The following is a 21,093-nucleotide window of genomic DNA, read 5'->3' as shown; positions in this document are numbered from 1 at the left end:
ATGACGTCGTAGGGAGCTGTGGCTCCATAGACGGCGAGGCCGAGCCATCGTGGGGGGTTCGGCGGACATGGATCCTCAGGCTGCCGAGCCCCTGAAGCATACCGCCGTGGCCTTGGGGGAATTATTGATCCTGGGTGCTGATTCCGAGGCCACAATATCTCCGACGTGGCTCCCCACGCTGCGTTGTTCTCGGAGCAGGAGTTGGTAGCACAGTGAGGCATGGGCGTCAACTATGTGCTTTAGTGGTTAGCACAGTGGTGGGTAACTTCTGCCCAGTCCTGCCTCCTGTCCCGTCAGCCATTCTGCTGTACTGTGCCGAGCATGCGGCCGATGTCAGGGGCAGCAGTTGGCTGAGTTAATGTGACACGACGTTTTGTCAGAGGGGCGGGTGAAGGAAGAGGCAGCGGAGTGCTGCCGAGCCTGCCTCACGCGAGATGGAGAGTCGGCAGCCCGGTCGAGGCCCTTGGTGGGGGGTCGCTCGAGGCCAGCAGTGAGGGGGCCTCGGGCGAGTCGGAGAATCGGCCGAGGCCAGCGGTGTTTAGCTGGTTTCGACTTTTACGAAGTCTAAGCAGCCGTTTTTTGGTTCTTGCTTAGGGTACCCCTTCTCACTGTATCTGACAGAGCTTTCTCAAGCTTCTTGTGAGCCTTGCCAAGCTTCTCATGGGCTTCCTCTAACCTCTCATGAGATGCATTGAGCTCATCAAAGGCTTGCTTAAGGGCTTTTAGTTCCTTTTGCAAATCTTTGCATTCCCTTATGTTAATGTCAAAATATTCTTTAGCATCTTCTAACATATCAATTAGTTCATCATCATTGTCACTTTCACTTTCATTATCATGTTCCTCATCACTTCCATCATCACAAGTTTGTACCTTAGTGGCCTTAGCCATGAAGCATGATAGAGTGTCGAAGAGAGAAGGCTTCTCATTGATAGCAATGCTTGCAAGAGCCTTCTTTTTGGTGGTCTTGTCATCATCACTTGATGAAGCATCACTATCCCAAGTGACCACATATGAATCACCCTTCTTCTTCTTCTTGAAGGTCATCTTGTCCTTTTTTCTTTTCCTTCTTGCCCTTCTTCTTACTTTTCTTGTTGTCATAATCATTGTCACTATTGTATGGGCATTGAGCAACAAGATGATCCCCGATTCCACAATTGAGGCACCTTCTTGACTCTTCCTTGTTCTTGGATGAAGACTTCTTCCTTCTAACATAGTAGCCCTTCTTCACCATGAACTTACCAAATCTCTTGACAAAGAGATCCATCTTCTCATCATCCATCTCATCAAAGCTCAAGTCTTCATCTTCACTTGATGATTCTTGCTTTGCCTTGCCCTTAGATGATGTGGCCTTGAATGCCACACTCTTCTTCTTCTCATCATTCTTCTCATCTTTCTTCTCCTTCTTTTCTTCCTTCTCATCATCATCTCTATATGTGTCATCGGTCATCACATCTCCCAATACTTGGTTTGGTGTCATAGTGTCCAAACCACTCCTCACTAGAATAGTGACCAATGTGCCAAATCTTGAAGGTAAGCATCTCAAGAACTTGTGGGAGAAGTCCTTATCCTTCACTTCTTCTCTAAGTGCTTTGAGATCATTGATAAGCACTTGAAGCCTATGGAACATCTTCGGCACACTCTCATCATCCTTCATCTTGAAACTAGCAAACTTCTCCTTGAGGATGTATGCCTTGGCACCCTTTAAGGCTTGAGTGCCCTCAAATGATTCCTCCAACTTCTTCCATGCCTCATGAGCCATCTCAATGTTCTTGATTTGCTCAAATGTTCTATCATCCAAAGTATCATGAATGGCACTAAGAGCAATGTCATTATTTTGGAGTAGCACTTCTTCGGCGATGGTGGGATCCTCTTCATTAGCAATCCCAATCTTGGTCTCCACCACCTTTCACACCTTTCTATTAATTGACTTGATATATGTTGTCATCTTAGCCTTCCAATAAGGATAGTTGGAGCCATCAAATTAGGGTGGCTTCTTGGTGTTGTTAATTTGAGCCATTTTGACACCGAAGGTTGTTAATCCTCAAATCACGGTGACCATGGCTCTGATACCACTTGAAAGGTCCTAATGGCTAGAGGGGGTGAATAGCCTATTGAAAATTTCTACAATAGCACTTAGCAAATATGTTAGAGAATTAAATGGTGAAGCAAGTGTTGCGCTAGCCTACTAAAAGAGCAAGCCACCTACCATAATTCTAGTGTCTATGATCTCTAAGCACACAATGGCTATGCCACTATACTAAGTTAGTGTGCTCTCAAAAACTAACTAAAGAGCCACACTAACCACTAGACCCGACACAAGCTTGCTCTCAAAACTAATTACACTAAAGAGCGAAGCAATACTAGAAATGTAAATGCAAGGTAGGGGATGTAATGATTATACCGCCGTGTAGAGGAATTGAGCCAATCACAATGATGGAGCCAATCAATCACAATGATGGAGCTAATCAATCACAATGAATACCAAGAAATCCTCGGACAAGATGACATAAGATTTTTTACCAAGGTTCCTGCCGGTAAGCTAGTCCTCGTTTGTGGCGATTCACTCACTTGGAGGTTCACGCGCTCATTGGCATCACACACCAAACCCTCAATAGGGTGTCGCACAACCAACATGAGATGAGGATCACATAAGCCATGAGCAATCCACTAGAGTACCTTTTTGCTCTTCACTGGGGAAAGATCAAGAACCCCTCACAATCACCACAATTGAAGCTAGAGACAAGCACCTTCCTCCACTCGACGATCCTCGCTGCACCAAGCCATCTAGGTGGCAGCAACCACCAAGAGTAAAAAGCGAATCCCACAGCGAAACATGAACACAAAATGCCTCTAGATGCAATCACTCAAGTAATGCACTTGGATTCACTCTCAATCTCACAAAGATGATGAATCTATGATGGAGATGAGTGAGAGGGCTTTGGCTAAGCTCACAAGGTTGCTATGTCAATGCAAATGGCTAAGAGAGATAGCTTGAGCTAGCTAAACATCTTTTATAGAGGCTCCATTGAAATAGAGCCGTTGGTCTCATAGAGCAGCCCAACTCGGGTTGACTAGACGCGTCGATCGAATTGACCGGATGTAGCCCGACCAGCGTCTGGTCGCTGTATGGAAGCAATGTGGCCTCCGTGTTTAATGTCCACCGCCGATCTCCAATGGTCAAGAACTCTCACAGGAATGCCTAAGTGATGACCGGCCATGTGTAGACACGACCTGACGCACTCGCGCCGCGTTAGGTGCTCACAACACCGTGCGCCGATCCCCTTGGCTCCATGGCGTTAGGTCACTTCCAGAGAGTTCCCTGAGCAGCAAAACAGCGACGTGACACGTCAGGTCCACCATGACCGAACACGCCGCTGTGTCTGCTCCTCCTCCTCGCTGCATGTTGCCACGCCAGTGTATGTCACCGTGTCCGGTTGTCGGTGCAAAAATGTGGTAGCCACACCGGGTGGACATGCAGCTAGCCGAAACGATCTGAAGATTTGTCTGGCTTCAATGCAAGACTAGTCGATCCTATGAATTCCTAAGGGCGTGCCAGTCAATTTGACCTACAATTGACAAGGAGAGAAAGTTTATCAGTAATTTAGGGTAGAATATGCTGGTTTTGCTCAGACAGTTCCAAGTGTGCTGCTTTGGGAGCAGCCAGACGGGAAAATCGACTAAATAACTGATACAAAAAGAAATCAATTGTTAAGGACTGTAATGCTCCTAGGTCATGATCGATTTTATAGTAATGAATAGAATGCGCCCAGTTTTAATGATCCTTTCCCTTAAGCTGTTAGCATGTATGCATAAAAGATACATCACTGGCTAAATTAGATTTGATCAATACGTGGTGTAGAGCCAATGAATTCGGTGAAAAGGGATATGCCACGGAAACAATCGACTGTTTGATATAGACAGACCTATGAACTGTCTAGATCTAATCTATTACCATCAACAGTGATGTTCAATCGGATCGATGCAGCTATGATGATGATGATAGCCTAGTACCAGAAAATCCATAGAACCGACCATACTTAAACAGGTTCATGAAAGCGTGCCATATCTGTGAAAGCACAGGCGAATTGGCTAAAATAGCCAATTCAGATAGAAAAAGGATTACAACATATGAACAATCGACTATTTAATATGGATAGATCTATAAACTCATCAAATCTAACCTGTTACCCTTAACAGTGGGGTTCGACCGGATCGATGACAGCCATGATAAATATAACAGATCCAACATTTAAAGTAAATAGATCTATTTACATTTAACAGAATCATGAAGACACACTATAAGCGTTAAAGTAAGGGCAATCGGCTATTTTGCCGATGCGGGCATAGCAAACAGCCAAGGTCACGCCTGGTTGAAAGCAAATTTACCAACTAGCATACTCCGATTTAAAGTGCTATCAGTGAGGATCGATCGGATCGTTATAGCCATAATAGCGAGCGATAGACCAGATTCAACTAGCTAGTAAACCTTCTTAAGATCAGACAGGCCTTAGCTGTGTACTATGCACGATCAAGATCAAAGTAGAACAGTCGATAAAACATAATTTATCGTTTAAAGTAAGAACCATCATAGTGTGACAAAATAAATGATGGACTAAAAGGATGTGAGGCCGATCTAGATCGATCCCGATCGGGCAGGTTGATATTGCTGAAACTAATGACAACAAGAACATCAGCAAGATCGGTAACTTAATGAATCTACCCGAAAGATGCCACCCTTAGGTAGAGCCGATAACTTGACCTTAATCTAATTCGAGCAGTAGAGGTCGAACTTAATAGAGGCAATCATACTTGAACTAGATAAGGATCAACAACTAACTTATACTAGAGCTCGTAAGAGGTCAGCTAGACTGATGCAGCCTTACAAACAAAAGTATAAGCCATGACGATACTTACAGACAAGCCGGAGGTCGACCGGATCGATGCAGCCCTGCTTGTTGAAGAACTCGCCGAGATCTATAGTACTCCTACTCCTAAGGGTTGGTGTGAAGCCGAAAAAAGTAAATGGTATTGATTGATTCTTCGATCCTTCTTATAAAAGTCGGGGTTCAATATTTATACCCGGAACTTAAACATGAATCCTACTCAAACAAGACTTATTACAATATTTGAAATAAAAGAAAACATTCCTAATTTAAGATAACTTGGACTCCAATCCTTTCCCCTTTTGTAGAGTCTGACATTTTTCTCCCTGACGCCATCCGTACGTAGTCCGTCGATGTTGTCTGCTGATGTCATCTATAAAATAGCCAATTCTGACACTGTATCAAAACCAGCTGATATCAATTCGCATCTGATTGATCCCTTGATGATAAAATCTTAGGAGCTTTGAGTTCCAACGTTCTTCTTTCTCAAATTTTGGTGTAAACACTGGTCACAATCACTATGCTGAGTTCGGTCGCAGTCTAGACACTTTGAGCGAACCTTCTTCGTATGCAAATGACCGTACGCTGGAATCCTGAGTCTGGTCACTTCGAACTCAGTGTATGATCATTGTTTAATAGTGAAAAACACCTCCTTCACTTCACCAACTTCTCCACCCTTGCTCAAATGTGCCAACCACCAAGTGTATCACCTTGTGCACATGTGTTTGCATATTTTCACAAACATTTTTCAAGGGTGTTAGCACTCCACTAGATCCTAAATGCATATGCAATGAGTTAGAGCATCTAGTGACACTTCAAAAACTATATTTTGATACGAGTTTCACCCCTCTTAATAATACGACTATCGATCCTAAATGTGATCACACTCGTTAAGTGTCTCAATCACCAAACCAAAAAGCTCCTATCAAGTTTCACCTTTGCCTTGATCTTTTTATTTTTCTCTTTCTTCTTTTCCAAGCCGAGCACTTGATCACCATGGCCATCACCACCATCAACATGATCTTCATTTGCTCCACCACTTGGATTAGTGCTACCTATCTCGTGATCACTTAGATAAACTAGGTTAGCACTTAGGGCTTCATCAATTCACCAAAACAAAGCTAGAGCTTTCACCAGCTCAGTATTGATCCCTCTACCTCTTTTGTATTTACATTTGTAGAGATATCTTGTGTAGAGGTGCTTAGCTTGTAGAAGTAGCTGTCTAGTGTAGCATAGAAGTAATTAGTTGAATTACTTGTTTAGGTTGCTCACTAGTGGTAGAATTAGTGACCTAGCCATTGTGTGATTCAATAGAGATCATAGAAATTAGAATTGGTTAGGTGGCTTGCAACACAAGTGTAGTGCTAGTGCATAATTGGCTTTGTTATCTTATTTACTAATCACTTGTTTTAGTATTGTTGTAGAATTTTTTAATAGGCTATTCACCCCCTCTAGCCATTAGGACCTTTCAACCGCGCACCCCATAGGGCCTATATGCGCAATGAGCCCCTTGTCCGCGCCCATGGCCATGAAGGCCAGCTCTGATACCATTTGTAACGCCTTAGAGTCCAAACGACTCAAATCCACTCAGCACACTGAGTGAACCATACCTACCACCTTTTTGCTTACGCTTTCATCATTGCTTCGCATAAAAGGATTAACCCAGGAATGGTGGGATGGACTCTAAAAGCCTCAAGTGTAACTAGGTCGGCTGTGATGGTGACAAGATGGACGCCAGGCTGCTCCACATCTCGACCAATAGGCCTCTCTCGCCTTTAATTTCCCTGCATACATAGCACTATTCACAGAGTGCAATCTATTTGTTGGTCATGCACTAGCACCACTACGGTTTACTAGAGGCCCAGAGCTAACACCGCCCGAGCGCATCCACGATCGATAGGTCGACACATACTTGTCGCTGGCCCTGCTTATAGTAGCAAGGCCATGCATGAAGAAAGTAGTGCATGCAACCTAAACCTACACTGCAACAAGCCAATGCAACAACTAATTATAACCTGCCCAAACCGATTGGATTGGACTAGACCACAAATATAATAGACTTAGGCATGCAGTGCAACAGCGCAAATAAAGCATGAGCAAACACTACCTGTCTCATTCGTAATAAGGCTAGGATAGATAGACAATAGGGAGGCATCGCATCGGCATCGGGGCGATGCCTGTGGTCTATCTGCCCTAGCCTTATGGACGGGAAGGGTGGTATCTACTCATGCTTTATTTGCGCTGATGCACTGCATGCCTACTTCTATTATATTGGCGATGCCTCCTTGTTGTCTATCTGCCCAAGCCTTACGGACAGGATGGATGGTGTCGGCTCATGCTTTATTTGTGTTGTTGCACTGCATGCGTACGTCTATTATATTGGTGGTCCAGTCCCATTCAATCGGTTTGTGCATGTTATAATTAGTTGTTGGCTTGTTGTAGTGCAGGTTCATGTTGCATGGATTGCTTACTTCGTGCATGGCCTTGCTAATGTATGCTGGGCCAATGGCAAGTACGTGTCGGCCTATTGATCGCGGAGGCACTCGGCCAGCACTAGCTCTAGGTCTCTGGCGACAAGTACGTGTCGACCTATTGATCACGGAGGCATTTGACCATTGCTAGCTCTGGGTCTCTAGTGAACCATAGTGATGCTAGTGCGTGACCAGCGAACAGATTGCACTATGTGAACAGTGCTATGTTTGTAGGGAAAATTAAAGGCCAGAGAGGTCTACCGGCTGAGATACGGAGTAGCCTAGCGTCCATCTTGTCGCCATTGCTTGCTCCTATTGGAGTACACAACAGATCCGGCCTAGCTCGCTATACACACGAGCTGGTACACCCTCTGGCCTAGGTCCATTGGAGCCTACAACATATTAAGGTCTTGAGCCTAACTCAACCCAAAGAACTAGTCTGATAGGTAAGGGTTGGTCCTATCTTATATGTTCTGCACCCCAATATCAATTACCTATGTGAAAGTAAACCTAACAATCTCCCCTATCCCACATCGAACACAACTCTTCACATCACACAACCCCTTATGATCTCTAAAAGACGCTCCCCAGGCCTAGAGTCCAACGCTCCATGTCACACACACAAACTATGTGACCTTTGAGACATTAACAGGCTCCCCTGTCACCATGTGACCCTTGAGATTTTTTAGGTGTTTTGACCATGGCCTCTGATACAACTTGTGAGCATGCACGGTTAGATCCAGACCTAAACGGATCTACTAACTGATGAATGCGGAAACTACCATAGAGGAAAATACACAATAGAGAATGACGCCAAGGCATGATGTTTTTCTAACCAGATTCGGCCATTTGTGCCTACATCCTCAGAGCAAGACTACGGGCGCTCCTCCCCATAAAACAATAGGTACACCGGTAACCCGGTGATCCTGTGGCCTCACCGTCACCCAAACCAACCGTAAAGTCATCTTATGGTTACAACAGGGGTGGCCTTATGTTTATGGCCCCCTAGCACACAGAGTTTGACTCCAACTCTATCCTAGCCCCTAATACAACTTAAGTTCAATGTAATCAAAACTATACACATATCGGATACATATCTAACAATTTTACCAATAGACTTGTTTGATGAGCATTAATTCAAGGATATACTTCAATGATAGATTGGAGGCCCAGAGCCAGCATAATATTGTAGTCCTTTTAAATCCAGCTTCGAGGATAGCTTCTTGCACTCTTGCTCTTCTCTTTCAGACCTCCCAAATTTTATCATATTTTTTTCACGATCAGGTAGAGCAAAGGCCAAAAGAAAGGCCGAAGCACGGATACAAAGGACTCACAAGTAATCCTCGGATTACCCGTGGGATCCCCAAGACACAAACAAAACAGCAAGAAAACACGAGGGGGGATCTCCACCACACTACACCAACTGACTATGCCTGCAAAAGAAAGATACATCTGCGCCTGGTCGCCAACAGAGGGGGGTGAAGCCATGGTGGCAAAGCATCCACTGGTAGAATCTGCGAGCGACCAGGTAGCCACTGCGAAGTAGGAGAAGTATTTGTCAGTGACAAGGTAGCCGCTGCAAAGAAGGTAACATATCTGCCAGTGACTAGGTAGCTGCTATGGAGAAGAAGACGATTGCAGCAACACCTACACCCGCGGTGGACGGACCAAAGCGAAGCAAAAGCAAAAGCACAGGCAGGCACAACACAAGCAAGAAGCAGCTCAGACCCAACATCACAGACTTAACCGACTGCAGAAAAGGTTCAACGCAAAGGTTGCCCGCTCAGAAGACGAAGCCGCGGTGGCAAGGCAACCACCAAAACAAACTAAGATAATGGTGACAACAGCAACCAGGTAGCCATTGTGAACACCCGAATGACCATCAGCAACTTCAACAGCGACCAGGTAGTCGCTGTGAACTGCACGACTACGGCAAAACATCAACAACGACCAGGTAGCCTCTATGAACCTCTGAGCAACTATAGCAGCAACATCAATTGAGGCGGGGCAGACCTATGTGAAGAGAAGAGTGAAGCACACACAGACACAAAACGGTGAGGACCAACTCCGGCGAACGGCGCGGCGGGAACAAGCGAAGTGCATCAACGAAGCCTTCAAGAAGGTGATGACATCCGCGGATGCCAACTTCGTTGTGAGGATCACCCAACAGGAACTTTCATCCCAAAACTTGCCCCAGCAACCTCCAACAACGGACTAAGCATATGACGACGCCTACAAGAAGGTGATGATGTTGGCGTGCCACCGTCATCGACCCAAGGCAAGAAGCCTGGCAGGGTTTTCACCCATGTCTGTCATTGGCCCCGGCAACTGCCGAAGGGGAGCAGGCTGGCCTAGCCAAGAGCATCTACCGTGGAGGAGCAGATCTAGCCACCGACCCCAGGCCGCTCGGCAAGTTCACCGCCACCTGCCGCCGAGGGTCAAGGACACCTCCAGATGATAGATGCTATCCAGGGAGCCTAGAGCCGGCCATCCACCACCAGTTGACGCCATAGGTGGGCTGACGCTGCCGTAGCCTACCGCCGAGAGAGATCCAGTCGCCGGAGCGCCAGATCTGTCCCTAGGGGGGTGGATCTGGCCGGCCGCCATGGTAAACCGCTGAAGATGGAGAGGGTTAGCGGCCGTCACCACCCGGCAGCCACCCAGTCCAGCAGCCACCTAGTCCGACCCTGCCGCTCCCCATCGCCGAGGAAGGAGAGCCGGCCATCGGTGCGCTAGATCCGGCCCTAGGAGGGGCGGATTGTGCCAGCCGCCGCCGCTCCCCGCCGGAGGTGTAGAGGGTGGAGGGGGAAGGTAAAGGAGTGAGGGTGAGAGAGAGAGGGAGGTGTGAACAGAGCTCCTTTTTTTGGGCCCGCCACTGGCCGCCGCCACCGTGCGCTAGTGGGCGGCGACGACGGTCGGAGGGGAGGCCGGGAGGGGGGGCGCTTGGACGACGGCGAGGTCGCCCCTGAGTCACCCTATTGAGGACGCTTCGAGGGGGTTGATGGGCTAGACTTCGAGTTTGGACCGTCAGTGAATCTTCGCAAGATCGATAATGAGGGATCAAATTTTATCATATCGATATCAAATATTAGATCTTGTTTAGATACACATGTGTCCATCTCAATCCATGTGTGTGAGTGGTTTGGTTGTTGCAAAACGATGATGTCATGTCCTATACCCTGCCACGCATGCTCAAGTACGTGAGGCAACCGGACGAGTTCCACAATAATCTAGATGTCCACATTTGATGGAATGGACGTACAACATAACGCCTCGTCGTTAGCTCTGATCACGCCGTGGCCGTGCTGCCCCGCGTCACGCGTGAGCAAATAAATTCCCTCTCGGCTTGCCCTGTGTAATCATGTATCATTAGGGTGGGTTTAAAACATGGTGAAAAAATGGCTTGAGATTGTGCGGTGTTTCTTCATGTGTAATTGTGTAAAGATTTGCTAAAAATTGTTGGGTAAACACCCGTCACATGAGTAGTAATCAACCGTGCTAGATGTAAACTCTGAATCTCTGCTATTCCCATTTCCCAGGCTCTGTTTGGAAGACAAGTAATATATCTAAAACCGGTGTAAATTACCGAGGCTTTTTTCCGAATAGAACACCGAATCTCTGCTTGGATGGCCGGTGATGCTAATTTTTTTACAGACGCTTTGCCAAATTTTTTACAATTTGGCCCTTTTTTGAAACTTTCTCACAAATAGACCCCTGGCGAAAAGAATTTAGGAAATGTACCCTTGGCTTGGTGCCAAAGTGACTGGTGCCGAGCTCGGCGCCACCGTCACTAGCGCTGAGCTCTTAGGCATGGGGCAATGGCCTACCAGGGGGCTCGGCGCCAGAGTGAATGGCGCTGAGCCCCCTGCATTTAACCCCAGCCCAACCTTCTTCCCCGAGCGTTCTTCCTCTTCTTTCTCCTCCCTCTCAGGTTTTTCTCTCCCCACTTCACCCTACCTCACGAATCGACATATTGGACCTTGAAAACCTTGAGTTGATCCGTAGATCTTCGAGAGCAAGGTATACTCGCTCACCTCCTTGTTTTTTAGCATCGATTCGATATATATTAGTTGGATTTTTGAACCTAAGAATCGTCATCACTTAGGGTTTTATTGTATCCCTCAATATATGTATTATACAACCGTAGGTTGATTCCAAGGCGTGGAAAAAGCTAGCAAACCAAGCCGCATGTAGTTATGTTATGGGTTCATTGTTGTGGATGAAATGAGAAACCCTAGGTTTAGGGTATAATGTTAACTGCTTTTGGTTCTTAGAATGAAATTGGTTGTATTATAGTTATAGTTCTCATTGATATTTTTTTGTGATGTTTTGATTTATGTTTGTTAAATTACATCCATTTTGTTAGATGCAAGAAATGTTTCAGGAGGAGTTTTGGCGAAAACGGGGTCGTCCTCGAGAATTATACCCCGACGCATCTAGCAAAGATGCCCCCATCCCTCCTGACCTTCCTGTCCCTAACTGTGACTGTGGTTTCCCGGCCCATGTTTTTCAATCGAAACATCCAGACACAGCCATGCATTGCTTCTACACATGTAGTCGGTTTAAAGTAAGAAATTGTTTGCACTATCCTTTTTTCTTTATTTGTTTAAGTATGGTACTAATATTTTGTTGGAATCTCGTTGTGTAGGACCATGAGAGATGCTTTTTCTTTTAGTGGATCGATGGTGCAGACAAGTTTGATCCTAGGTACCTCTTTTTCGATGATTGGTTTAGAGGGAGACATCCACATGAGCACTTCAAGCGGTGGGTTCCACCCCCCCCCCCTAACTCTCCGGCAATGACGGCTAAGGAGAAGCACCTAGCCACAGTTAGACGACTCGAGGAACCTCCTCTGTGCGATTGCGGAGATCGAGCTATGATAAACCCTGAGAATACGTTGGAGTGTGTGTGTCCAAACAAGCATGAAGTAAGTGCAAAGTGTATGTGTTAAAATCTTGAGCTATATGTGTTCATGTACTAATGTCTCATTATTTAGTTGTTTTCAATGGCGAAGTGTCATTTCAAGGAGTGGTTGTATGGTCCTAAGAACCAATGGCCGGAAGAACCGCGGAGGGTTAAGAAAAAGAAGAAAGAAAGGGTAATCTACAAAGCACCTCCTGTCATGTGCGAATGTGGTGTAAAATCCAACTATGGCCTAGTCCCTTCGGAGCTTGGAATATGCCATTGTTGCGGCCATATGATTGGGTATGATGAGGTTCTTTATTTTTTTGGTAAACATGAAATCGTATTTTGTTTGTTTTGCTAAGACATATATGATATAATATTTCTTTTGAACAGAGCACTAGAAAATGCAGTTGGGAATGTTATGATGGTCAAGCTAAGTTCTTGGATGAGCTAAAGAAGAGACAACTAATTGCACGGAAGAGGGGATATGGACCTGACTACGTCAACCTATTCGTTAAACATCACAAAGAAAAGATGCGTGAGTTTGCTAGACAGCGTGGTATTTGTAACCCGATCGATGTTGGGCTTAACAAATTGGGATTGGAGAGGCGGATGACGTTAGAGGAGGAGAGGGCAAGGAATGAGGCAAGGGAGGAGACAAGAGTACAGATGTAGGTCTTGAACGAGCATGTTGCTACATTATGTGCTAGTGAGTGCTTGAAAACCTTTTTCCGTTGCCTGGTTTTAAATGTAATATAATCGCGTTGCTAACTGATTGCATTTTATACATGAAGGGATTGGTTGCAGCGGGGAACATGCTGTGGAGGTGGCTCGTGCAAGGTATGCGGAGAAAAAGTTAGATGGCCATAGACCACGAGCTGGTCGCACCGTTCAATCACCGATTGTGTTGTGTGATGATGGAGACGAGGATGAGGACGACACTGGCAGACTGAGTGAGTTCATTGCTCTAGCAGAGGTGGGCATACAGGCGTAGGAGGCTGAGGACGACACTAGCAGACTGAGTGAGCTCATCGCTCTAGCAGAGGCGGTCATTCAGGCGTAGGAGGCTAACGACTGACACTGGCAGACTGAGCGAGCTCATCGCTCTAGCAGAGGCGGGCTTATAGGCAGAGGAGGATGACGACGCATTCTTCACTCAGGCCACAGCGGCCGCAGATGAAGCGGAGGACGCTTACTACAAGCGACAGGTAGGTCAGAGCAACACAGTTGAGCCTAGCCATAGCAACAGGGTTGTAGTTGAGGACTGGTACTCGAATGATGAGTTGCTTACTCAGTACGTTTCAGACTGAGGATTTGGAAGTGCATTTGCCCCTGTGTCTACTGTTGGCACGTAGTTGTAGTATTAATATGTTGGGTGATGTGGCATAGTATCGAACTTTTCATTATGTGGTTGTTTTCATTATCTATGGTCTTAATATTCCACTTAATGATACGGACGTATTTAAATTTGAACACATGCTGCAAAAACACTTAACAACGTACGGCATTATATAAATCAACACACGAAACACATTAAATGGCATGTGACTATATGTACCGAACCTGGGTACAGAGTTTTCTTTGACTAAACCTAACATGTCTTAGGTAATTAAACCATGCCTTAGGTAATTAAACCTAACATGCCTTAGGTAATTAAACCTGGGTACATGTGAAAAAGATAAAGTCATCCTAGTAGTGTGGCCACATAGCAAATTGTGTTGCACCTTCTCCATAGTAGCCTCCCGTTGTTGGTGGTGGTGGTGGTGGGGGTGACGGGGGAGGCCCCTTCTTCTTGTGGTTAGGGCAGGTGCAATATGGATCATTGCAGAGTGCCTCCTGTGAATCGGCACCATTGTTGTTGTCATCCTATTCGTCGTCCTTGTAACCGCTGCTAACTTCCCTTTCTAGATCGAAGATACGGTCCTCTAGGTAGTAGATGTACTCTGCATGCGGATAAATAGGTCGAGGATCGACCCACCTACTGAACCCACAGTTTTCTTCGGCCAAGGAAGACTACAATAAGTTTGTCGTGTAAGTGATATACAAGACAAATATATTGAAGAAACAAATAGTAATAGCAATTACCCATGCTCATGGGCATTTGAAGAAATGACGACCTCCATCTATTCCCTCGGTGAACATCTGCACAGGCAGTCCTCACCATGCATGCATTTTGGTCACTCTTCTTTCCTTTCATCGTATCCTCTCAGTGGTGCCTCTTTGGTGAAATCACTTTTGCTCTCAACTAGGAACCTCTCATAAAGAGCTTCCTCAAAGAAATTGGGACCAAGAGGACCCTCCCACCCCCAGGTAGTTTCCTTCCCCTTTCCTCTCCCTCTGGTGACCCTCTAGACATTGGTACTGCAACGAAAGCAAATGCTGAGGAGTGTTCTTCTTCCTTGTTGTTTGTGTGAATGAGAGGGACTGAGTGGTTATTTATAGGTTGAGAGGAGGAATGGAGGCCTCTCAATGTGCCATGTCAGCGATCCGTGTGCCTCTTCACCTCAGCCCTTGGATCAAACAGTCATAAGATGGATGGTGGAGATAGAGTGGAGTTGTGCTTCCTTGCATGCCAGTACTATATCAGTGATGTGATAATTCGATGATGTTCGTGTATCTGAAAAGTCTATGTTTATTGTCTGAAAAGCATAGATTCATTCATTGTTGCTTGGTAATCCTAGATTCATCTACAAAGCGTATGTACAATATTTCTTGGATTATACACGTAATAAATTTATAGTTAATCTATGTACTACATATGTGCCTTTGTACAAGTGTAGTATGATTAAAGGTTCACGCAAAAAATTCACAAGATACGGTCTTGTATTAGAAGCATCCACAGTTACAAAAAGAGACATCAATATATATTCCAAACATTTAATCATCCAACGAGCATAATGCAACCACAACGAATATAACAACCAACATAATATGTCATGCAAAGTCCAAATAGTCCATAATGTCCATACAGTCCTGAATAGTTACAGAAAAGTAAATACAAAATTCACAATAGTTCATAGTAACACCTACCACGTCCCTCACTGCCTCCTACTCTTGCCCTTACCCTTGTGACCCAGAGTGCTGGTGCCTGGAGTGTAAGGGTCACACGGACAGCGTCGCCTAGTGCCTAGAGGCGGTGTAGGATGAGTCGATGGAGCGTCATGGAGCTGAGAGGGCCCAAGCTCATCGTGCCTCTTGTCCATGTCATTGTCATCATCGTTCTCCTCGTCCTTGTCCCTATCCCATGTAGCTGCTTGACTAGAGGAACCCAAGGCTCCTCTTCCTGTGGAAGGAACGTACACGTCTTGCGTCGTGTCTGTCCTGCAACCACAACAACCAACCGCACGGCATAGACAACGTGATAGCCTCTGTTGTACAAAACTATGTTAACTAAAAGAATATAACGTATTAATGATATGTTTGAAAGAATATTTTAAATCTTACGTCTATGAAGCCAAGTATGTAGTTGTCATTGACTCTCGGCCGAACGCGCTCGATCTCTTCAACTGAGCATTTCAGTGTATTGCCCTGCAACAAAGTTCTCAATAATAAGACTTCTGAACAGATAGCATTTAGTTTTGTTTTCTTTTGTACAAGAATGTAACTTATTATAAGGGTTATACGGCTCGAAGGTTGCAATAACTACAATAGATAACTCCTAATGTCGGTCCAAGAATACCTAATGTATTGTTATGTAACTCAACATAACAAAATAAGGCGATTGGCTTACCACTCTGTCCAAGATCGGTCCTACCTCCACCTGCCTTCCTACATGAGTGGACTGGTCATACGCCATGTCTTCATCGTCGGAGGACTCGATGTCGGCGTAGTCAGTTTTGGTCCACTGTAGCCTTAGCCTGCACCATGTCGAACGCTGGTACCAAGCTTGGTACCGCCTGAACTCACGGTTCATGTGTGGCTCATTGTTGTCATCCACATTGTCGTGCATCTCCTCCCATTCCTCAATGTAGGACTGGTGGTGCCTCTCCCAGTCAAAAATCTTCTTGTTCCTCTGACGATCCAACCTGCATGTATGTCATCGTTACATTAATCCACGTACGTGGCACCATATTATAAGAAATGGACCATCATCATGAGACATTTGAAATATCAAAACACTTACTTGTGTAAGTCAACGCCAGTCGAGAACAGAGGCATAGGCCAAAGCTGTCTCACTCCAAATTGGCGTGCAACCCTATCTGGCAGGTGGTACTCGACAACATAGAAGCAGATTAGTGGGCACCTCATCCTATAGAAGTAGTCGTCTACCCCACAGACATTGCTTAGCTAAAAAGGAAGTGCGTCCTCTCCACCATATGGCTCCCACTCCACCTGCAACATGTCCAAATAAGATGTTAGATGGTATACTAATCCTTTTTAAAGCAGCATGGAAAATAAAATTTACTTACACTAGACGCGTCAGCATATCTAGCTCGTTCGTGTACTCAATGTACGCCCAGTCTATCCTCATGTGCGGAACCCTGACCTGGTCCCAAAGGTACGTCGACGTCGGCTGGCGACTTGGAGGCTGACCTGGGAACAACTCATGACGAGCCAGAACCTCTGGACAACCAACTGGAAAATGAGCCCACATCCACAGCTGTAACAGGTACACACATCCACCAAGTGACGGGTTGGACATAGACCGACAACACCCATCACACAGCTGCTAGTATAGAAAACACAAGACTGCAGAGCCCTAGATGTACTGACCCGCCTAGTCCCAGTCACTGAGGCAGTGGATCCACATCTAGGACGCATTATCACCCATGGCGTCGGGAAAGAGAACGCAAGCAAAAAGGTGTAGGATCCACACCCGACAGTAGTACCCAACCGTCTCCTCATCTGCCTCCTCGAGGCACTGTGCAAACTCTGCACATAGCCATGAGATGGGAACTCCAGAAGTGCGAGCCCCTTGCTCGCCAAGCTCACGCCCAAGGAAGGCCTCCACTCGTGCTCTCTAGCCCTCTGACCTGCACTGCCCGATGACTAGGTTCCCATGAATCCTTAGGCCTAGCATCTTCTGATAGTCCTGAAGCGAGACTGTCATCTCCCCGAAAGGTAGGTGGAAGCTGTGAGTCTCCGGCCACCACCAATATTTAAGACAAAGCAAGATTACTTGTCAAAAAGTCAATCGCATGAACAAATGGCCATGAATGGAGGCAATGATTCACTTTAATACCTGTCTACCAACGCAATTATCACCGCTGAGTTGAACTTGGGCAACCCACGATGAACCTAAAAGGAGATGACATCCAGGCCAGCTCTTTGCAGGAAAGGAGTGTACCTGTCGTCGTACCGAATGTCCAAGAACCCACTGTGGGTCCTAGAACGAAGGTGCGGAAGGTCCTGCATCGAATAAAACATAGTCACATGTTACTTCACGAACACATGTATGAATAAAACTTATATATTATTACCTGCCCCAGCGCAACGAGACATCCTCGGTGGGTCTCCTCGTACGTCGGGTTGAGCAGGTGGAATTGCTCCATCCTACAAAAAAAAGTGAATGGATTAGAATTCCAATGTACAATGAAACATGAACTTATAAATGTATAAGTAATTGACACAAATACAAGCATAAATTGAGACATGCATAATTAAATATATGAATAAGACAAATATAAAATAATACTATAAACCAATAGTCCTACCTCACTAATCTGCCAACGGCAACTTCGTGAGTTGTGGCCAAGTCTACCGCACTTGCCGCACTCGTACTGCTCGGGATCAGTAACAAATGGAGTTCCTCTCCCATGCCTAGTTCTTCCGGGTATCTGATCTATAACCATCCTGTGCCTCATCCTCTACCTTGATCCACGCTTGTTCCAACGGTAAGCTGGATCCGCAATGTACTTCGCCCCATCATATGGAGGCCACTCTCTAGGGTCCCGGAAAGGCACGAAGCGGGGGCTCCATGTGTTCACAAGCGTGTTGACACTAAACTCGTGAGGTATCCTCCTCTCAATATTATAGTTGCGATGCCTAGCTACTGCCACCAAATGAGAACATACAAAGTGGTATTGCCTTGGTTTACCACAAGTGCACTTAAAATCTTAGAGGACAACCACATGTATCCTTGACTCTCGGACCTCGCCGTCGGACGTTGTACCACCCCTATGCTCGACCTGATAAGTCCCTGTGGCGTGGTCAAAGCATGCAACCTCATGTGTGCCAGCCCTTTCTCTTGGCTTCTCTAGGTGTGCCTTTGGTTTCGGAGCCCATATCTCTCCATCACTCCTCAACTGCAATGCATGGGTGTGTCTATCGTTGAACCAGACAACAAGCTTATAGAAGGTGAATTGAACAATTGCATTCACGGGCATACCACGTATCCCTATATAGCAACTTATTGAATGACTCTGCCATGTTGCTGCACTAACACTCGTACCTCCAGCCACCGGCGTCGTGAGCTCTCGTCCATTTCTCCAAATCCCTCATCAAACCTGTGAGCCATTGTCTACCTTCTGCATTTGATGCGCTTCTGACCTGCTCCAACTTTTCCCTAAAGTACTTGTCCTCAAGCTATCGAGCAGCCTCCTGGAATAGATCAAAGTTACCCTTGACATGGTCCTTCCGGAGTAGATTCTCGGCAAGGTGTCGAGTACACCAACGATGGTGCAAAGGTGCATACCCCTCTAACTGCTCTCGCATGGCATTAAGTATGCCCTGATGCCTATCAGATATGACGCCAACCTCCCTACTAGGCCCAACCACGTGTATCCGGACTAGCCTCAAGAACCATCCCCAACTGTCATTGTTCTCCTTCTCAACCAAAGCAAATGCCAAAGGAACCAACTTGTTGTTCGCGTTATAGGATATGGCTATAAGAAGTGTGCCCTGGTATTTGCCAATCAAGAATGTACCATCAATGGAGAAGACGGGACGACAGTGCCTAAAGGCCTCGACACACCGAGGGAAGCACCAGAAGGCATGGAAAAATATCTGCCTCCCATCCTTCCATGCATTAGGTTTTGGGATGTATTCAAAATGCATGTCTGGATTCACCGCTTTGATTGCATTGAAAAGAACTGGCAGCTGCTCATACCCATCCTCCCAGTCCCCATATATCATCTTCCACGCTCGCTGCTTAGCCCTCCATGCTTCACCATAAGTTATCACATATCCTCCATACAACGCCTCAATGGTCCTAATAATTGTTCTCACCTTCATGTTGGGTTCTCCCTGCAAAATTCTCATCAACCGCTTACTCGGATGATGAGTATGACAACCATGCGGTTAAGACACTTACTCGGATGATTCTGTGTCAAAGGGATCTCATAAGGAGGATCTACCACGAAAACATGAGTATGACAACCATCTCCAAATACCACATTGGGGGCAAATTGAGCATCAGGAACCGTAGGCGCAATCTGCATATGCAGGTAAGGTTCCGGAACGGGAGGGTCGATGTGTGCCTGATGATCCATTGCTGGGGTAAACCCATGAGGGATTGGATCAACTAACACCCGACGCACAACCACGTCCAAACATTGCAGCTAGCTCTTCATAGCCGATCTCACATAGTTCTCCCACTGATCCGCACAACCAATTGAGATCATTCGTCTGAAGATGTTCGGAGGACAACCTAGGTGCAGTACACCATCAACTGCAATGTCATCATCTCCAAAGCAATGCAGTTCCTCTCGAGCCCTTGCAACCATCTCACTAAATGAAGGCCTATCATTGAATAGCACAGGCACGCTTTGCATGTCAAGAAACTCAACATATCCATAGCAATCGCTTTCAACCGTGCCTTCATGATATATGGTCACTAGGTTGTCCATCTATTTCAAAAACGTAACGAAACACATGTCCTTTAGTCCAAATTAGACGATAGATAGTACCTAACAAGTACTTTCTAACTATAAACTAAGTAATTAAGATAATAACTATGTATATATTTATAGTATACTCACTAAATAGTTAGATCATATGTAGTTAATTACAAATATAACTACATATCTAAGTAGCTATCTAACTATATCTATTTACCAATGTATCTATGTTTCTATTTATCTACATATATATCTCACTAAATCAACTAACTGAGTCATCAAAGTAACTAGTAAATAACAAATACCAACTAAATAGGTACATTGCATATTTATAATTTTTACCTTTTCGGGTCGGCGGTAGACGGGCGTAGGTCAAGGCGAAGATCCGGGACCGCGGTGGCGTGGCCGACGACAGAGGTGGCGCGCGGCGGGCGCGGAGTGCCCGGCGCTCCGCGCGGCGAGTCTGGCTCGATGGGCGCGGGAGGCACGCCAGCGGTGGATGGCGGCAAGGCGGGGCGAGGCCGGCGGTGGAGGGGGGCAAGGCGGGGCGAGGCCGAGGCCGCCGGTGGAGACCAAGGCGAGGCTAAGGCGAGGACGGCGGTGGAGGGCGTGGCGGCGCGGCGCTGCCGCCAACCATGGGCAACGGCGCGAGGGCACGGCGGCGCGGTGCGGGCTCGGGCGAGGGAGCAGCGGTGGCGGCGCCGCGCGACGAGGGCGCGGGCTCAGCGCCGGAGCAGCAGCGACGGCGCGGCGAGGGCACGGGCTCAGCCGCCGGAGCAGCGGCGGCGGCACGGCGCGGCGAGGGCGCGGGCTCAGCCGCCGGAGCAGCGGCGGCGCGGCGCGGCGAGAGCGCGGGCTCGGCCGCCGGAGCAGCAGCGGCGGCGCAGGTGCGGCGGTGGAGCGGCCAAGGGCGGCGGTGACGGCGTGGGCAGGGGAGGCTTGGTCGAGAAAGGAATAGGAAGAGGCGCGGGCCGGTAGATATTTTCGAGCTCGGCGTCAATCACTCTGGCGCCGAGCCCCCTGGCAGTCCACCCCATCGTGCCCGCCAGCTCGGCG

Source organism: Miscanthus floridulus, chromosome 13 (assembly GCF_019320115.1).
Source record: "Miscanthus floridulus cultivar M001 chromosome 13, ASM1932011v1, whole genome shotgun sequence".
NCBI lineage: Eukaryota > Viridiplantae > Streptophyta > Magnoliopsida > Poales > Poaceae > Miscanthus > Miscanthus floridulus.
The sequence above is the reverse complement of the archived record's forward strand: the minus strand, read 5'-3'. Positions refer to the sequence as shown.